Genomic DNA, 18,859 nt, shown 5'->3' on the forward strand with positions numbered 1-18,859 from the left:
CTGAATACTTTCTGATTGCACTGTAAATGTGATGCATGCATAAATAGCTAAAAACAAACATATATAAATCTTTAGGGAAATTAATCTTGCACATTTTGAAGTGTTCAGCTTGGAAATTAACTAGGAGGAACGGTGGCTATTCAGACTTTTTATAGCAAGTCTGTTAGCAACCATGTTTTGAACTAAGTTATGAAAGTACCTTGATTATGCTTATGGATGGCAACAGATAGAGTAACAACACCTCTAAGTCAGCAGCAAATGAGGTGATATCACAAGGCCATGTAACTAGTTAGATCTGAGTAAGTGTTAAATATGGCCAAGAAGGGAGCTGACTTTTTACCAAATCCATATATTTTAAAGAAGAAGAAAATTCAATCTTTTAAAAACGTTAATTTCTAACCATAAAATCCAGAAGATATTAGATGTATCTCTAAATTTATAATAAGACCAATATAAGATGAATGCAGACAATGAAATCATGCCAATCTACTTCTTTTAAAACTCTGAGGGATATTAGTCTCCTTAACAGCAGCATCTATTGCCAATTTTATTCATTCAGAGCAAAGCAAACACTCATACGTTGCATTAACATGTTTTTTCTAAAGTTTTTTTATTGTTTTAATTAAACAAAAAAACACAAAAACACAAGAATCATCCTTTATTACATCTTACATTAACATGTTTTATTTTGTAACTGGTGAATTGTAATGACTTATAACGGCTTGTGACTTTCTTCTTTTTCCTACTGCCTTCTTAATTTGCATGTACCAGCCAAATTTAACGTGAAAAAAAATATCTCAGTTGAGTAAGGAATACTATGAAATTACTTAATCTATTAGGCACTAAACTCTGGTGGAAGTTATTTAACATTGTAGTGAATGTCAAAGTTTTTGTCAAAACTTTCAATAAAAACTACAATATTTCCAGAGAAAATTACCCTGCTCAGTAAAGGTTTAACTAACAAGACCATGACTTCATTGGTTTAGTCACAATTTGGGATACTGCTTAATCCATGGCCTGGAAAAACAGTCCATAAATTAATATTATGGACTGATCTACATTTGCAACAACAAAGCCGCTGTGCTTCTTGTATAATATATAATGTTACTAAAATTTTGATTCTTAGCTAATGCATATTCCAGTGTGATCTGTGCTTGGGTGGGAAAGACATTCAGAATGTCTCAGTTTCTTTCCCCTGGTGGCTGAATCCTTTTCATCATCTTTCACAGAATAATAGAATTGGAAGGGACCTTGTAGGACATCTAGTCCAACCTCTTTCTCAGTGAGGCCTTTTCCTCATCAGTTTACATCTGTTCAGCTTTCTGTCAATTCCAGTGCTGGCTCTTTTTCATTCTTCTCACTGGTATTAGTCAATTGCATACCCAAGCACATCCCCCCCATTTCATTTCTCCTCCTCCTTTCTCAAGAAGCCTCCTCCCTTGTCTCAGGAATAACATTTATACTTAATGGCATTCTCTTAGTGCCTAGTATTATGGATATCAGGGGTGTCAAACTCATAGCCAGTGGGCCGGATATGTCATGTGCTGGCCATACTCACTCCTGTTTTAGTGAAGGGGAAAAAAAGGTGTACTCATGTGATGACAATGTGACAATGTGAGTTTGACACCGCTGATTGTTCTGATCCCCTCCTCCATCCAGTGACGAAAGCCGAGACAAGCTTAACTAGAATGTACTTTAATAGTAAGACCAAAATCTTGGTGGCTGAAAGCCAAGCAAACAAACAGATAAGGACCTTGGCAGCAACTCAGACAAACCTTGGCAGCAACTCAGACAAACCTTGGCAGCAATCCAGCCTGCCGAGTTAGTTACAACAGTTCTCTTTAGTCAATGCATTTTACTTCTGCAAGAAGGGCGTGCGCAGAAGCAGTCTTTTTTATAGTCTGGAGAGGACCCTAATGACCACCAGCTGAGCGCAATTACCTCCTGTAATTACGTAATTGTTCCTGATGCCTAGTAGCTCTTCAATGGCATGCATCCAGGAACAACTCACTATTGGCTTCTGGATCACTCTCCCTTTTCTCCTCCCCACTGGTCCAAAGCTCAGGTGCCACCTGGTGGCCAACCAGTCTCTCTGTGCCCTGATTGGAGTCGGAACCCTGTCTAGGGTCCTCCACATTCCCCAGAGCCGACTCATAGGGCCCCTTGCTGTCAGAGTCTGGTGGCAGCTCCAATGGCTCCTGCTGGGCCATATCTTTATTTCCAAAGATTAGCACTGGCAAACAGGTATGTGGGTTGTATTCAAAAATATTGTAGGACAGCTGCTGATCCAACCCAACTATAAGAAATATTCCTTATGAGTTTTGTGTGAGTAGCTTCTTTTACGTGACTGATGTTTAGTGTGCTAGACTTCATTGGTTTTTATTCCCTGCTTTATATTGCTCATAAATTCTGTCCTTTTTAAGTTCTTACAGAATAATACATATGATGAAAGGATGTGATAAACAAATACTGTATGTATAATTTCTGCATTGCCTCTCAAGTAGGCAATGTCTATATCCAAACCTTATTAACCTCAGAAATAGAGTCTTATTAGACACTGAGACCAGAAAATCCTTTTTTCTGAAATGCTTTTAGCACAACCTTTAAGAAGCACATTAGATAAACATCAGGGAAAACTGAAAGCTTTAAGGCCTCATAAATCATACCATTAAATTCTAATACTGCAGAAAAAAATGAAAGAGATTATCCTTCTTCCCACTTTTGTGAGGATTTCTCTGAACTAGCCATTTAGCATGAGGTAACCTATAGAAGATTTAGGATTTAGGATTTAGGATTTATTAATATTTGTAGGCCGCCCTTTTCCCTGAGGGGACTCAGGGCGGCTCACATAAAATCGGGGAGGGGGAACACAAACATTAAGATAAGACATATAATAAAATAGTAAACAACATACATTCATCATTCGGGAGGGGAACTATCCTTGTCCCCAGGCCTGACGGGCGAGCCAGTTCTTAAGGGCTGTGCGAAAGGCCTGGACGGTGGAGAGGGTGCGAATCTCTACGGGGAGCTCGTTCCAAAGGGTCGGGGCTACTACTGAGAAGGCCCTCCTCCTTGTAGTTGCCAGCCGGCACTGGCTGGCCGATGGAATACGGAGGAGGCCTAATCTATGTGATCTTATTGGTCGCAGGGATGTAATTGGCAGAAGGCGGTCTCTCAAGTATCTCAAGATAATGAATACAACACTGTAGATCACAAACTCACTATTCACAGGCCTAAGACAACAGCCACACCTTGGGTGTGGCACCAAATGTATCAATGGATAGGTATATTTACTCTGATAGAAAGACTAAATTATCTGGGGAGTAATTGTAGTAACAGAATAGACTCTCATTTTGATTAAATGCAAATTTAAATTAAATTCAATAAAATATACTTAGGTTCTTCTTTTTCCCATTCTTTGTTCTGACCTCTGACGACTTTATGTTATATTTTCCAAAGACCAGAGAGCCATGAACAATAGGATGTGTTACTTACAGCACTTGAAACTCCAAGGCTTATGTTTACCATTAAAATGTATCAAGGTAACTCTTAATGGAATATTTTTTAAGTCTGAGTAATGAGATTTTAAAGATTTGTTTATAGATTGATATAAGACTTGGGGAAAAGGTTTATTTTTTTTCTTTAAATTTTCAGAGGAAAATGACAAGTTATTGTGTGAAGGAAAGAAATAAGAAATTAACTATGATAGATAGATAGATAGATAGATAGATAGATAGATGATAGATAGATAGATAGATAGATAGATAGATAGATAGATAGATAGATAGATAGACAGACAGACAGACAGACAGACAGACAGACAGACAGAATTTCATATTCTTTTCTTTACGTAGCAACTTGTCATTTTTCTCTGAAAATACAAAGAAAAAACAAATCTTTTTCCCATGTCTTATCTCAATCTATAAACAAATACATTCTTTAAAACCTCATCATTCAGACTTTTAAAAAATTCCATTAAGAGCTACTAGGGAAAACAAATTAAGAATTATTAATATATAATCTTTTCAAATGATGTTCCACAAATTCATTTCTTTTAATCTCTTCATCACCTCTCAGTTTTAATACCATAAGTTATCACTTTCTTTAAAAAATGCAACAAATCTATCTTTTCCATATCTGATCTATAAACAAATTTGTAAAGCATCCTCATTTAATTCAGTCAAGGAAAAAACCATTAAAAGTTTTTATAATTACAGCTTAACCTTGATAGAACAAGCCACCTTTATAAACCTTTGTTTTAATTTTAATGGTCTTCATTATTCCTTTTAGGTAATGTTGATTTTGTCTCTCCCTTTCACAGGAATTCCTTAGTGAGTCTTTTGTAAATCCAAAGTAAGAAAATGATCTAAGCCATTTTCCAGAGTTAAAATCCACATATACAAGTCACCCTTCTGGTTTATTATTTATATGTCCGTTTTAATTATTGAAACCTCCACTGGTTTCATTTCTAGGTCCTGTATACATTCTTGTCAATATCATTGTTGTCTTCTGTCACTTTTAATTCTATATCCAGAACTGCCTGATTTTCAGTTATATTCTCTTCTATGTCTCCTTTTACACTTATTTTTATTATATCAGACATTCTAAAGTTGGCCAATCATCAAGATCTCCTCTTATTATGTTTTTCTCTCATCCAGAACATTTTCCCAGGAGGAAATGTTTTACACCTAAACTCAAATCTCCATGTATTTTATAAAAATGTAAGCAAACTACAAGAAATAATCTTATATCTTTTTCAATCAACCTGACCCCTTAAATCTGTTTAAAAATGTGTGAAAATCAACATTTTAATCATTCTTTCGCTGTTTATTTCCAAATTATAGAAAAGTTTGCATTTATATTTTAAACTAAGATACATTTTCTTTCATTGCCCAGTTGGAAGAAATTTACCGAGCATAATAAAACCTGTACTTCTTTAGTCCTTAATGCCAGAAAACAATTTACAACTTTTCTTTTATCTTATCTTATCTTACCTTACCTTACCTTATCATATTATCTTATTATCTTATCTCTTCTATATATAAAAGGCTACATGTATGTTCCAGCATAATTCTGGAGCGCCTCAAGCAATTTCAATCAAACTTGGTACACAGATGACTTACCATCTGGAAACAAATACTGAGGCGAGGGGCAAGACACCCTGTGTGTGTGTGTGTGTGTGTGTGTGTGTGTGTGTGTGTGTGTGTGTGTTCCAGCATAGCACTGGAATGCCTGGGCCATTAAAGAGAGTGAGTGCGGCATCCTAGAGCGGCAATTGTTTGTGATGTTATGGGAGGGGGAAGGGAGAGCCTGGGCTGTTAAGGAGAGCAAGTGTGGTGTCCTACAGCAGCAATTGTTTGTGATGTCAGTTCCTTCTCAGCTTCCTCTGGAAAGCCAGTTGTGATGTTCATCCACCAATGGACCCTATGGGGAAGTATCTGATGGAATTGGGACAAAGTTCCAGGATCGTAGATAGCGTGAGAAAGAGGAGCCCTTGGGTGGGGGGAGGGAGAGGGCATGAATGATGGGCATCGGAGTAGGGGGAAGAAAGACCCCTCTCAATGGCTTCCTCTCAGACAAATGCTTCAACGTCTATTAATACCTAGACAACACCAAATTATTTGCTAGTTTCCAATAAAAGTGATTAAAAGGGTGTATGGGCAATCTCAGTGGTCTTTTGAAAGACTCTGAACCAGGGCTTGGCCAAAGCTGACTCCCATAACCTTAAACCCATTGGAACTTACTGTTTTATAGTCATGCTCTCCTATCATGGGGAACATTTGTAAAGAGCCTTCTGGGTGATCCCAAGTCATTCCATTTCATTCCATTTCATTTCATTTATTGAATTTCTAGGCCGCCCACATCCCGAAGGACTCCGGGCGGCTTACAGAAATGAAAAATATTAAAAAAGAATTAAAACAATAAGACACAACAAAGTTAAGAAGAAGCACAACATACACCCAATCAAAGGGGGGGCTGGACCTCAATCAATAGGTCAACAGCCCTAGGCCTGCTGGAAAAGCCAGGTTTTAATAGCTTTACGGAAGGCCATGAGAGTGGGTAGGGCCCGGATCTCTGGGGGCAGCTCATTCCATAGGGCCAGAGTGGCAACAGAGAAGGCCCTACTCCGAGGCGTCTCCAGCCAGCATTGTCCTGCTGAAGGCACCTGGAGAAGGTCCATCCTGTGCGATTTTATTGGTCTAAGGGAGGTATGCGGCAGAAGATGGTCTCGCAGGTATCCGGGTCCTAGGCCATGTAGGGCGTGGCTCCTTCTCTGGCTTCACTTTCCACCATGATCAATGTTGGCTATGCCGAAAGTGAAGCTCTCCTTAACAAATCCCCTTAACAAATCACCAAATTAGATTATAATAATATATAATATGGAAGGCATTCAATGACGTGGGGTCAGATGTCAAATGACTTTGGCACATACCCCTTTCAATGTTTGCAGCCCTTTAGTTTCCAAAAGGTCTAGATATTCAGTTTACAGTGAGTAGCAGTTGGCTGCCTGCATGGTAGTATTTGAAAAATGCCATTCACCAATGTTTTTGAGTAAGGAAGAACAACCTATTGGAGCAACCAAACCTCATCCAAAATAAGACAAATCATTTTGAAAAGTGGGAGGGAAAGTTGCTAGCTCAGCTTTGCAAGTTTTCTACTTGCCGCCATTTTATTTTTGCAATGCAAGGAGTGACACTGAACTGGTTCCAACTTTTGCCTCACTTTGCTACCTTCAACTGCTCAGTTTATCCATCCAGGTAGCTCTAGTTTGAAATTAAAATTCTTTGAAACTAATTTCCTCCTGTGAAAATATAGTAAGCCTGTAACAATAACAGTGGTGGAAGGCTGCTGGTTTAACAATCGGTTTTTGTGAGCATGCGCCTAAAGCGCGTCCATGCAGCGCTGAAAATGGAGCATTTAGAAGCTCAGCTGCTTACCTTCCAAGTCAGCAATGGTAAGCAGAACAGTGAGGGGAGGGAGGAATCAGTTGTGACACGTGATTGAGATGCGCTACAAAGCAGGAAATAAAGGACAGGGTAGGGCGGGGCTGAGTGGGTGGGGCCAGCTGATAGTCAGAGCTATTGGTTCGCCCAAACCGATCTGAAATGGCTGAATACCACCTCTGAACAATAGCATGATTTTATTTTGTGTTCAATATGTGATTTCAAAGGATCAGTTATTTACATTTTTTATCCTTCTGACCAGGAAAGACAAAAAACAAAGGGACTTAGCACTAGCAATAGCAGTTAGACTTATATACCACTTCATAGGGCTTTCAGCCCTCTCTAAGCAGTTTACAGAGTTGGCATATTGCCCCCACAGTCTGGGTCCTCATTTCACCCACCTCGGAAGGATGGAAGGCTGAGTCAACTTTGAGCCGGTGAGATTGGAACCGCTGAACTGCAGATAAGAGTCAGCTGAAGTGGCCTGCAGTACTGCACCCTAACCACTGCGCCACCTTGGCTCTTCTTCATCTCTGCTCTATATGCCCCATTTGGAAGGGCATCTATTCCTTTCTTGTCCCTGTCAGCATGCTTCTACAAGAGTGCTCTGGGTTATTTTCTTTTAAACCAACCCCGGCCCCCACCACCAAAGGAAAAGAAGCTCAAATCTGTAAGCTTTCTAATATAACTTCCTCAATAAATCTTATTTGTTTCTTTTGCCTAAGCCTCTGATAATAAGAACTTTTATTGGGCTTGTTTCTATTCCATCCAGAGTCTTTTGGAGTGGGGCAGCTATAACAAATCATCAGCATTATCATCTTCCTCACCCCCCTCCCACCCCCACCATCATCACATTTAAGTCTCTGAATGAAGAGGAAAACTTGTTTCAACAATCATTCATTTGAGAGAGTGGTGCATTAAATCTTATTTTTCAAAAGTGTGAAGAAAGGTTTTTGTTTTGTTTTTTTCCAATTCATCCTGCTCTTTCAGAAATGGAGTATGTGGGTGTGGGGTGTGTGTGTGCGCGCACACACACACACACACACACATATATATATGTATGTATGTGTATGTGTATATGTGTATGTGTGTATGTACACACACACATATATACATACACATATATATGTATGTGTGTATGTGTATATGTGTATGTATGTATCTGTGTATGTACACACACACACACACACACACACTCCATTTCTGAAAGAGCAGGATGAATTGGAAAAAAACAAAACAAAAATCTTTCTTCACACTTTTGAAATATAACATTTAATGCACCACTCTCTCAAACGAATGATTGTTGAAACAAGTTTTCCTTTTCATTCAGAGACTTAAATGTGATGATGGTGGGGGTGGGAGGGGGTGGGGGTGAAGAAGATGATAATGCTGATGATTTGTTATAGCTGCCCCACTCCAAATATCAGCGCCACACTAATGGACCTAATCCAGGAAGTATTCTCCCCCCCCCTTTCAAAAGATACAGAAGAAGCTATACTGTGATTTGCGTCAATCCTAAATATAATGGAGAATTCTCCTACAGAAACGGGGAAAATAGGACATAGGAAATGTACAAATAATTGTGCGGAACGAAAGGGAAGACACAATGTACTGATTCTTTAACACCCCCAGATAAAACTATCTGAAACTTTTCTCAAAAGGATAGACTCTTTAAGAGTAGGTCTTATTAATAACTTACATCAGCTGATGACATAAATTAAAAAATAAAGCTCATTGACATTAGATGTGCATTAAAAAAGAACATGTCATCTCTAAAGGAAACAGAAGTTTTCCCAATTTCTCTCCTTGGCCCGACCATAAATTAGCAGTTAAGGCAAGCTGTTGACATTTTAATGTTAACTGATATGATTCTACTAACAAGCAGGTTGTGAGAGAAAAATAAATATAGAACACTTCGATCAAGCCTGCTCAACACCTTTGCCTGTGAAAATAGCAACAGATTGGAATCACAACTATTGGAAGGAAAGCCCATGCTTGGTTAAACAGCTGCATAGTAACTATATTTATAGTGGTATGTATATGCAAGCATTAAAAACAGGCAACTCATCAGTGTAACCATGTCATGAAAACAATATCCCTTTTGTAAGACTTTGCACAACTCTAAGGACATATAAAAGATTGTAGCACTAATGCAAGTATGACTGCCAGGCTTCTCAATTTGTTTGCTGTATAATGACAGCTTGTTTAAGCTTCTACACTCTTTTTAAAGAAGGATTTGTTAGCCCTCAATTTATGTTACACCGCGGCTAGTTACATTGGGTATTTTTGCATCACATCTAAGAATCACATAGCCCTACTGAAAGTTTTGACTTATTTTAATCTCTGGAGCAAGTCATTTTTTTGTCAATCAGAGGAACAAATGGGAACAAATAATGGACAGTTTGATTTGTAATTTGTAAGGTCATTTGAATAAACACTAAACTTTTTCAAACTGAAGTATCTTATTAAAGAATATTTCCAAACTGATTTGAATTGCTGAATTTGATAGAATTGGCAATTCCAACCGAACTGGTTATAAGAAACTGGTTGGAGCAAATATATGTGTCACTATTATTATCATTATGGGATTAAAAAAATAAAAAAAACTAAGCTAAAAAAAATGTGGACAACCACATTTTCATTTTTTTTTACATTGTTGCCCAAGTTTTCACAATTTGATTGATGGTGCTCTTGTGGGGGGAAGGGAGCTAAGTGGTGCATTGATCAGACTATATTTATTTCACTTTATTTGATATGTCATTGTGATGAGATGAAACAGCAGACATCTAGTGACTCAAAACTCTAGAGCTTTGAGATTCTTGAAACCCTGCATTTGAACTTAGCAATAGCAATAGCAGTTAGACTTATATACTGCTTCATAGGGCCTTCAGCCCTCTCTAAGCAGTTTACAGAGTCAGCATATCACCCCCACAGTCTGGGTCCCTCATTTCACCCACCTCGGAAGGATGGAAGGCTGAGACAACCTTGAGCCAGTGAGATTTGAACCGCCGAACTGCAGATAGCAGTCAGCTGAAGTGGCCTGCAGTACTGCACCCTAACCACTGCGCCACCTCGGCTCCCTGCATTTACTGCAGATTCTATCTATTAAGGACTATTGGGCTAAAATAGAGACAGTGGAACGATGGGGAGCATGGGGTGCTATGGTCCAAAGAGTTGGATATGACTTAGCAACTAAAGAACCACACACTGTGGCTCAGTGGTTAAATGCAGCACTGCAGGCTACTTCAGCTGACTGCAATTCTGCAGTTTGGCTGTTCAAATCTCACCGGCTCAGGGTTGACTCAGCCTTCCATCCTTCCGAGGTGGGTAAAATGAGGACCCGGATTGTTGTTGGGGGCAATATGCTGACTCTGTAAACCGCTCAGAGAGGGCTGAAAGCCCTATGAAGCGGTATATAAGTCTAACTGCTATTGCTATTGCTATTGCTAAAAGCTAGAATTTAAAAATACACATTTGCAGTTCTTGGATAAAGAGGTTAAGGAAGAATTCATGCTACTAAAAGCTGCAAGTTGTATCCAACAAAGACCTCTGGGCTGCGAGGAACCAGTTCAGGGCGGATCCTTTCAAGGACCTCTTTGTATTTCTGTTGTTTGACTCTATTGAATTTAGAATAACAAGAACATCTTTATATTCCCAATACTTTGATTTCTCTTTATCTTCCACTCTCATTTCTGTTATGAAAAAAATGCCTTTTGTTGTGTTCCTCCTTTGGAAGTTTCTCTGGTGGCTGCTTATTATTTTTCTTGCCTTGACCTCTGTGTTCACTATCTACATACCCCTAAGGGTCTTCTCTGCCAATCACTACTTCTGAAAGACTGTAGTGCTAAGCATCTCTTCCAGTGTAAAAGTCCATCTGCTCCTATTCTTCACAGAACCCCACTTACCCTGGAGGAGATGTTTTGCGTAATTGTACCACAGTAATTCTGCAAAGTGACTTGCAAAGTACTTTTTTGTGTAGCCTAATGGGTAACTTTGCTTGAGAAGACTAGAAGGTTTGAAATAAATATTAGTTTGGGGCATTCATTACAGTATTAGTTTACTTTCCATCTGAAAATGACAGGAAAGTATGTAATTAGTTCGCAAAAGATGGGAAAAGAGTGGACTACATAGATGGCCTCAGACACTCCCTCCTTCTTTTAGACCAGTGTTTTTCAACCTTGGCAACTTGAAGATGTCTGGACTTCAACTCCCAGAATTCTGGGAGTTGAAGTCCAGACATCTTCAAGTTGCCAAGGTTGAGAAACACTGTTTTAGACCAATCTCTGAAAGGCTTAAATTCCAGTTATTACTGGACTATAACTTCCATCCCTGAATAGGAGAGTATAGGTTTAGTAATTTATAATCAACCCAAAGTTGTTGAATGGCTGGATTAAATGTGTTGTCTCTATTATGAGAGAGGCAAGGTGGCACAGTGGTTAGAGTGCAGTACTGCAGGTTACTTCAGCTGACTGTTAGTTGCAGTTCGGCAGTTCAGTTGTCACCAGCTCAAGGTTGACTCAGCCTTCCATCATTCCGAGGTGGGTGAAATGAGGACCCAGATTGTTGGGGGCAACATGCTGACTCTGTCAACCACTTAGAGAGGGCTGTAAAAGCAGCGCGAAGCAGTATATCAGTCTAAGTGCTATTGCTAGCACTTAGAGCCGAGGTGGCGCAGTGGTTAGGGTGCAGTACTGCAGGCCACTTCAGCTGACTGTTATCTGCAGTTCAGCGGTTCTAATCTCACCGGCTCAAGGTTGAATCAGCCTTCCATCCTTCCGAGGTGGATGAAACGAGGACCCAGACTGTGGGGGCGATATGCTGACTCTGTAAACCGCTTAGAGAGGGCTGAAAACTGCTATTGCTATTGCTGTTGCTATGAGAGTCCTATTAGTTCGCATGATCCGAGCATGCCATTAACTCCTCATTACCTTTCCAACATCCTTTTTTAAATTATAATATTACTGCCTCAGAGCCTTTGTCACTGCATAGACCCTTAATTTTATTTTTCTTCCATTCTTCTTTTGTCACACTTTGGTGGTCCATCTTTAAGTTGAAAGAAGCTCAATTGACAGCTCTTTGAATTTGGTCTCCTCTGTCTTTGGGAGACTTCAACCTACCTTTTTCAGATTAGCTTTCTTCTGAAATAACCATCTGGGAAGTGGTCATCATCATCAGGGTTCCGTCTACCAGCCAATGCCATCTGGCTACCACCCGGGGGAGGGCCTTCTCTGTAGCAGCTCCGGCCCTTTGGAATGAACTCCCCGCGGAGATTCGGACCCTCACCCCTCTCCAGGCCTTCCGGAAAGCCGTCAAAACCTGGCTGTGCCGGCAGGCCTGGGGTTGATGAGTTCCCCTCCCTTTTCGACTTGTATGGCTGTGTGACTCTTGTGTATTTTAATTACGTGTATTGTGCTTCTATCCCCTTTCCCCTTTTGTGTTGTTCACCACCCTGAGTCCCTCCCGGAGAAGGGCGGCATACAAATAAACTAAATCTTAAATCATAGCGCATATGTGCCAACACCCATAATGCAATGTCCGCCACAGACACCACCACCCTGTGCATGCGCACATGACCAGCCCTCCTTTCTCATGGAGAAAGATGTCACCAGTAAAATGTGGAAATAATGTTACACCGAAACAGTGATATGAAGATTTATTCTGTGCTAAAAGGCTCCATAGAACTTTCAATCATATGCTGAGCAGAGTTGGAAGGTCTTGAAAAAGTCCCATGCAAAGATTTACATAAATATACAGTGGGGCTGGGTGCGATGGGTCAGCGGTTAAAGAGATACTGAGCTTGTCATCTGGAAAGCTGACAGCCTGGGTTCGAGACTCCAGTGCTGTGTGACAGCTCAGTTATAGTCATACTGGCCATACGACCATGGATGCGTCGTTGAACAATGCTGCCTCCCTTGGCTAAGAAACAGGGACGTGCAGTCAGGGGAGGCAGAGCCTCACCACTGTCATCATGAAAAGAAAAGAAAATGTAAAAGGAAAAAGGCAAGAGGCTGAGCTAGTTGCTGCCAGAGTCACCATGGATGACTCGGCTTAGTGCTTAACTGTTTAAAAAAGCCTCTAAAAAAGTGCCCTCTAAAGGAGGTGGCAGGAGAACGACGTGCCTCATCTAGTCTGACTTTTTATGATCACTCGAGCAGAGTTAAGCAAGGGTTAAAAGTCAAAAAATTCCTGACGTAGATGAGGCACCTCGTTCTCCCACCTCCTCCTATAGAGGGTGCTTTTTTAGAGGCTTTTTTTAGCAGAATCATCCATGATGACTCTGGCAGCAACTAACTCAGCCTGACCTTAGCTCTTGCCTTTTTCCTTTTACATTTTTTTTCCTTTTCATGATGACAGGCAAGAGCAGAACTGAAATCCTCTCTGAAACAGCTGGAAAAGGTACATGTGGGTCAGAGGGAGGGGGAGGAATTCAAACTTCATCCTCCTGGTGCAACTTTGTTTGTGTATGTGTGTGTGTGTGTGTGTTTGAGAGAGGGGGAGGGAGGGAGAGCAGGAGGGAGGAGGGGAAGGGAGAAGAAAAAGAAAAAGAAAGAAGGAAACTTATTTAGCAAAGGAGAAAAACAAATGCTGTCGCTTTAAATTGGAACTGAGCATGCCTGGCTGTGGAATTCTGGGAGTTGAAGTTCACAAGTCTAAAAAGATTGCTGCCTCACCAGCCATAAACCTTACCGCATGTCACTGCTAAGAAATGTAGATAAGTATTGCCCCCTAGAGTCAGATACAACTGGACAAGGTTACCTTTACTTTTATAAAGGAAGGAGAGTGGGAAAGAAGGAAAGGGGTAGCCATTCATGCCATGCCAGAATCTTTCCTAATTTTATATGTGGAATATCTATGCCCCAGTTTTACTGGGTTTACATTTAAGAACTGAACAAAAGGCAAACAAAGACCAGGAGTATGATGCATTAGTATTGATTAAATGAAACAATTGCTGAAAGGCACTGCTTTTCGGTACTAAATAAAAGGACTATTTTAACTTGGTGTACATACTTATATAGAGGCAATTGTAATAGAAAAAAAACCCTTTATTTTTTTCTGAGGATATAGAAATGTTGTCAGTCATATATGTTTGTTTTATTTGAAAATGTTAGTACTTGGGAGCTTGCTATGGACCTGAAGCCAGAAATGAACTTAGATGGATTTGAATTAAATCTAATGTTTCCTATGTTGTATTTGTTTTCAACGGTCTGAAAGTAGGCATATCTATGCATATAATTGTTACCTTAGAGGACATCTTTATAAAATGTGAACCATCTTCAGCTTCGAGGCATCTTATACATTTTAATCTTTTGGGAAGAGACTTTTAGGAGATTTTATGATACTGCTCTTGCATGGAAAACCATTACTAAATCCTGTGTCAGAGGATTATCCCAGATAAAAGACTTGCAGTTCTGCTATTAATTTTGTTTTTGTCTCAGCTTTCCAGTATTATTAATATAAAGCCTACCATAAGGGAGAAAGAGAATAGCCACCTTGACTTAAAATGGATAGATTTCAATCTGCTGGGTTAACTACTCTCTGTTCCCTAAACTATAATTACCCAAGGAAAATATGTTATGTTATAAATGTTCCAAATAAATATCATCTATATTCTACTTCTGAGGACAGCAATATGCAAGAAAATCCTCCGTTCTTCCCTCACACACCACTTCTCTCTCTCTCTCTCTCTCTCTCTCTCTCTCTCTCTCTCTCTCTCTCTCTCTCTCTCTCTCTCCCTCTCTCCCTCCCTCCCTCCCTCCCTCCCTCTTCCTCTTCCTCTCCCTCTTCCTCTCCTTCTCTCTCTCTTTCACTCATTCACTCACAAACATACACATAGAGACTATATACTGTATGCATGAGAGAAAGACTTCTGAAAGTACAATTAGGAGGAGAAACCTTTGGATAAGCTGAAATATTTTCAGAGATATGTGACATAATGAATAGAGAGGATACATAGAGTAAATATCAATAAAACAAGCAAGGATCTTGCTATAACATTCTATGCAAATATGTGTTTGAAAGCGGAAAAACAACAAGATTAAAAGGAAAATATTGAAAGAGTATCTCCTATTCTAAATTGTACTTTGGTATCTCCCTGTCATTTTCTTTGGACATCTTTTAAAAAGTAATCTCTAGTTACTTTGGAATGATTTAAAAAATTGTCATAGGATTTAAGATAAATAACAAAACAAAGTCCAGTTTTCAAAAGTATCTTGCTTAGTTTCACCTTTATATGAGCATAAATATAATAAAATTAGTTGAACTTACTTAAAGACAACTGACAATATTATGAGATGGGAACTTATCTATATTACGGAAGCTTCCAAAAATGGATAAAGTTTAGCTTAGGGTTTAATCAAATCTCATTTCTCACATCTCTCTTTTAAGACGTTTTGATTTAAATGATACGTTATGATTTGTAGATATCTGTTATATTTTATCAAAAGTAAGTATTTTATAATCACTTCCAAAATCTAATTTAAATCCAGCTAATAACAGCACTATCATGACAACAAAATATGGGTGAATAGTTGTCCAGTAGAGATTCTGAATTACAAATAGATCTACTGGAAGGAAACTGGCAAAAGGTACTGGGAAACATAGTTCAACAATATCCAGAGGGTGAGATACTTGATGAGGTAACAACCATGGCAATTGGTTCTTATTTAATCACAATTTAAGGATGTAACAAGCTGTGGTGGCATAATAGTTAGAATGCAGTACTATAGGCTACTTCTGCTGCCTGCCAGCTGCCTGCAATTTAGCAGTTTGAGTCTCACAGGCTCAAGGTTGACTCAACTTTCCATTCTTCCGAGGCCGGTAAAATGACGAGCCAAAATTGTTGGGGGCAATATGCTGACTCTATAAACCACTTAAAGAGGGCTGTAAAGCACCATAAAGTGGTATATAAGTCTAAGTGCTATTGCTATTGTTAATTAGGCAAGCTTCAGAGTCCCTGTAAGAGCATATCACACACAAAACAGGATATGCCCCATTCTCCCAGTAGTAGAGTAACCCAGAGGGATGTTGCTAAATTCCTTTGTCAATGAAATTGTACCCTCTTACCATCACTTTAACTAGCAAGGAAGGAGCTTGTGAGGAATTTCTGCCTGAATCTTTCTAAATAAAGAGCAACCATCCATTTCAGGATGGACTGATTTGTTGCAAGATTCAGGAAGTAGACAAGTAGATTTCTAGGTGCAGGAGTAAATTATATTAAGTATCTTATTTTATTTTGAATGTGTGCAAAGCTTTCCCTGAGCTTTTTTACAGCTGTTTCCCCACAAGATTCCATCTCTATTTTAGTTTATCTTAACCACTAACCTTTTATTTCCACATACTTTTTAAATGTATTTTGTTTTCTCAATTCCCCAAACCCATCTATGTTTCTATTTGCTGTTGTGTTCTTAGTACTATTTCAGATGGATATTTTTGGTGCTAGCTTCTTTCCTGGGGGAATATCATATTGAAATGTACCTCAGATGTCTCGATCTGAGCAAAATAAGAACCTGTTACAGGGCTTCAATTCAATATGTGTGTGTGAGAGAGAGAGAGAATGAGAGAGAGAGAGAATGAGAGAGAGAGAGAATGAGAGAGAGAGAGAATGAATGAATGAATGAATGAATGAATGAATGAATGAATGAATGAATGAATGAATGAATACCCAGTAAGGGTATGGCTAGCTGATGAGAGCTCAATAGTTTGAAATAGACCTATACTAGTCTCCCTTTATTTATTTATTTATCAGCACAAATGCAACAAAACACTAACATCCACTATGACATCGAAGTTAGGGCAGGATGATAGTTTCATCTCAACCAAATAAAGGACACTAACAGGGGCAGGAAAAAAAAAACAGATACAAAGAAAAATGCTGTTGCCAGAACAAGAAATGTGTGAAATGACCTTGGTTTATGAAAGAAAATTCTGTTTTGCAACTTACACCAGAAAATTATGTAGCAAGTTCAGCAAGATCTTAAGAAAGTAGTAGCTTCTACTTTTGAGGAACCACATGATTTAAAAGAAGCATGAGAGAGAGTATACAAAGGAGGCAGCTGACTTTCAACCTTAACAGGTAGACCAGACAAAAAATATGGCCAGCTAAGCTAATCCTACTTTATTGTGAAGCTACATTCACAAAATATGGGCAAGTATGAATGTATTTCTCTCCTCTCTGTCTCCTTTACAGACCAAGAAACTAGGGAGGGTCCTTTCTGAACTTCTTGCCCCATTCACAATCCAAGTGTAGGCTATGCTGTCTCTTGTCTGACCATTTCCTACATAGCATCTCTCAAGAACATTCCTACATATCTTTACAAACATGAGTTCTTTCTGACCACGGAAGCTAAGCAGAGCTGTGCCTAGCTATTCCCTGTGTGGAAAGCCTCTAAGGAGTCCAAAATCTAAGTAATTCAAAGTTATCTAGGCTATACTGGGAAGCTGGGACTTCTCTGTTGTTGGCAAGAAAATTAGATGGAGATGAGACTTGATCAGCTATAGCTTCGGAGTATCTTCAGAAGGAACTCTATATCAAATGAATTCGATTATCTACCCATGTAGTGACCAAAGGATTAATGACCACAGGGAAGGCTATTGTTTCAGGACTGGACACAACTAAGCTGAAACTTTGCAAAGGTGTTCCTGACCACAGTTGCTATTTCCTCCTCAAACAGAGCTGAGTCTTCACGAGGATGTCAAAATTGAACAGCAAAGAAGAAGAGTGTTATCCTCATTCAGGCAAAAGAAAAAAAGAAAAAAAAAGAAAAGTGGAAGGTTCCCATAATAAGAGGTCTAAACAAACACAGCCACTTAATCTTGTTAGGATTCAGCCTGAATCTCTTGCTTCTTGGTCCCTCCCTGTATGGGAACAAAACTTTTAACAAAACTAATCAACCAGGAACTTAGGTGCATAAGTGGGTATAAAAATATGATGCTATATTAACTGATAGATTCCTTCCCCCCCCCCCCAAACAGATCCATGTAGACGATAAACAGGAGTGATATGAACATCAAGTCTGAGGAATCCCCAAATGTTGGGGCTTCGGGCTCAACATCTTTTACATCTCCAACCCAGATTAGTACCAGCCATGGAAAAAAGAAGGAAAATCATTGTATGTCAGCCCCTCTGTTCATCCAGTTCCACCCCTATAGCTAATCCAAGATGCCATATTTGATGGAATCAAAAGTTACTGAGAGATCTCAGAAGTTAGAATAATCATATCTTAGTTCCACCATATATACCTGTGGATAATATATAGATCATCCATAGGTGTGACCCAGTGGTGGGTTTCAAAAATTGTTCGAACCTACTCTGTGGGTGTGGCCTCCTTTGTGGGAGTGGCTTGCCGCCCATGTGACCGGATATGAAGATGCCAACGACACTTGTCAGAACCACCTTAAATTACCTCACACACAGCACTGGCATGCATAAGAATATGATGTAAACTTGTTTTTTAAAAGGCATCTTTGGTTTGCGTTAAAACATCTTCAACACACGCAATGTTCTGATTGCGCCACAAACGCAGTAGTCATCCTTACCTTTCACAGAGGCACTGAGTTTTATAAATAGGAGCATGATAGTGTAGATTAATCATATCCAAGGACCAGTGGTGGGTTTCAAAAAATTTTGGAACCTCTTCTGTAGGTGTGGCCTGCTTTCCGGGTCCACTGGTGGAACCTCTTCTAACCGGTCTGGTAGATTTGACGAACCGGTTCTACCGAATAGGTGTGAACTGGTAGGAACCCACCTCTGGTGCGACCAATGCCATCTTAGTATATTGCCAAGGCATGAAAGCCAACTGGAAAGAGTCACATTTCTTCCAGGGTCCTCTGTAGTGCAACTTGATCTCTTTCTAAACAGCCTTCCTTAAAAAGAAGGTTGGAGATGGAATTAAAACTGTCCAGAATTGTTGGTTCCA

This window comes from Thamnophis sirtalis, unplaced genomic scaffold, assembly GCF_051295495.1.
Source record: "Thamnophis sirtalis isolate CommonGarterSnake01/CBP01778 unplaced genomic scaffold, rThaSir2_p1.2 scaffold_1, whole genome shotgun sequence".
In the NCBI taxonomy this organism is placed as follows: Eukaryota; Metazoa; Chordata; class Lepidosauria; order Squamata; family Natricidae; genus Thamnophis; species Thamnophis sirtalis.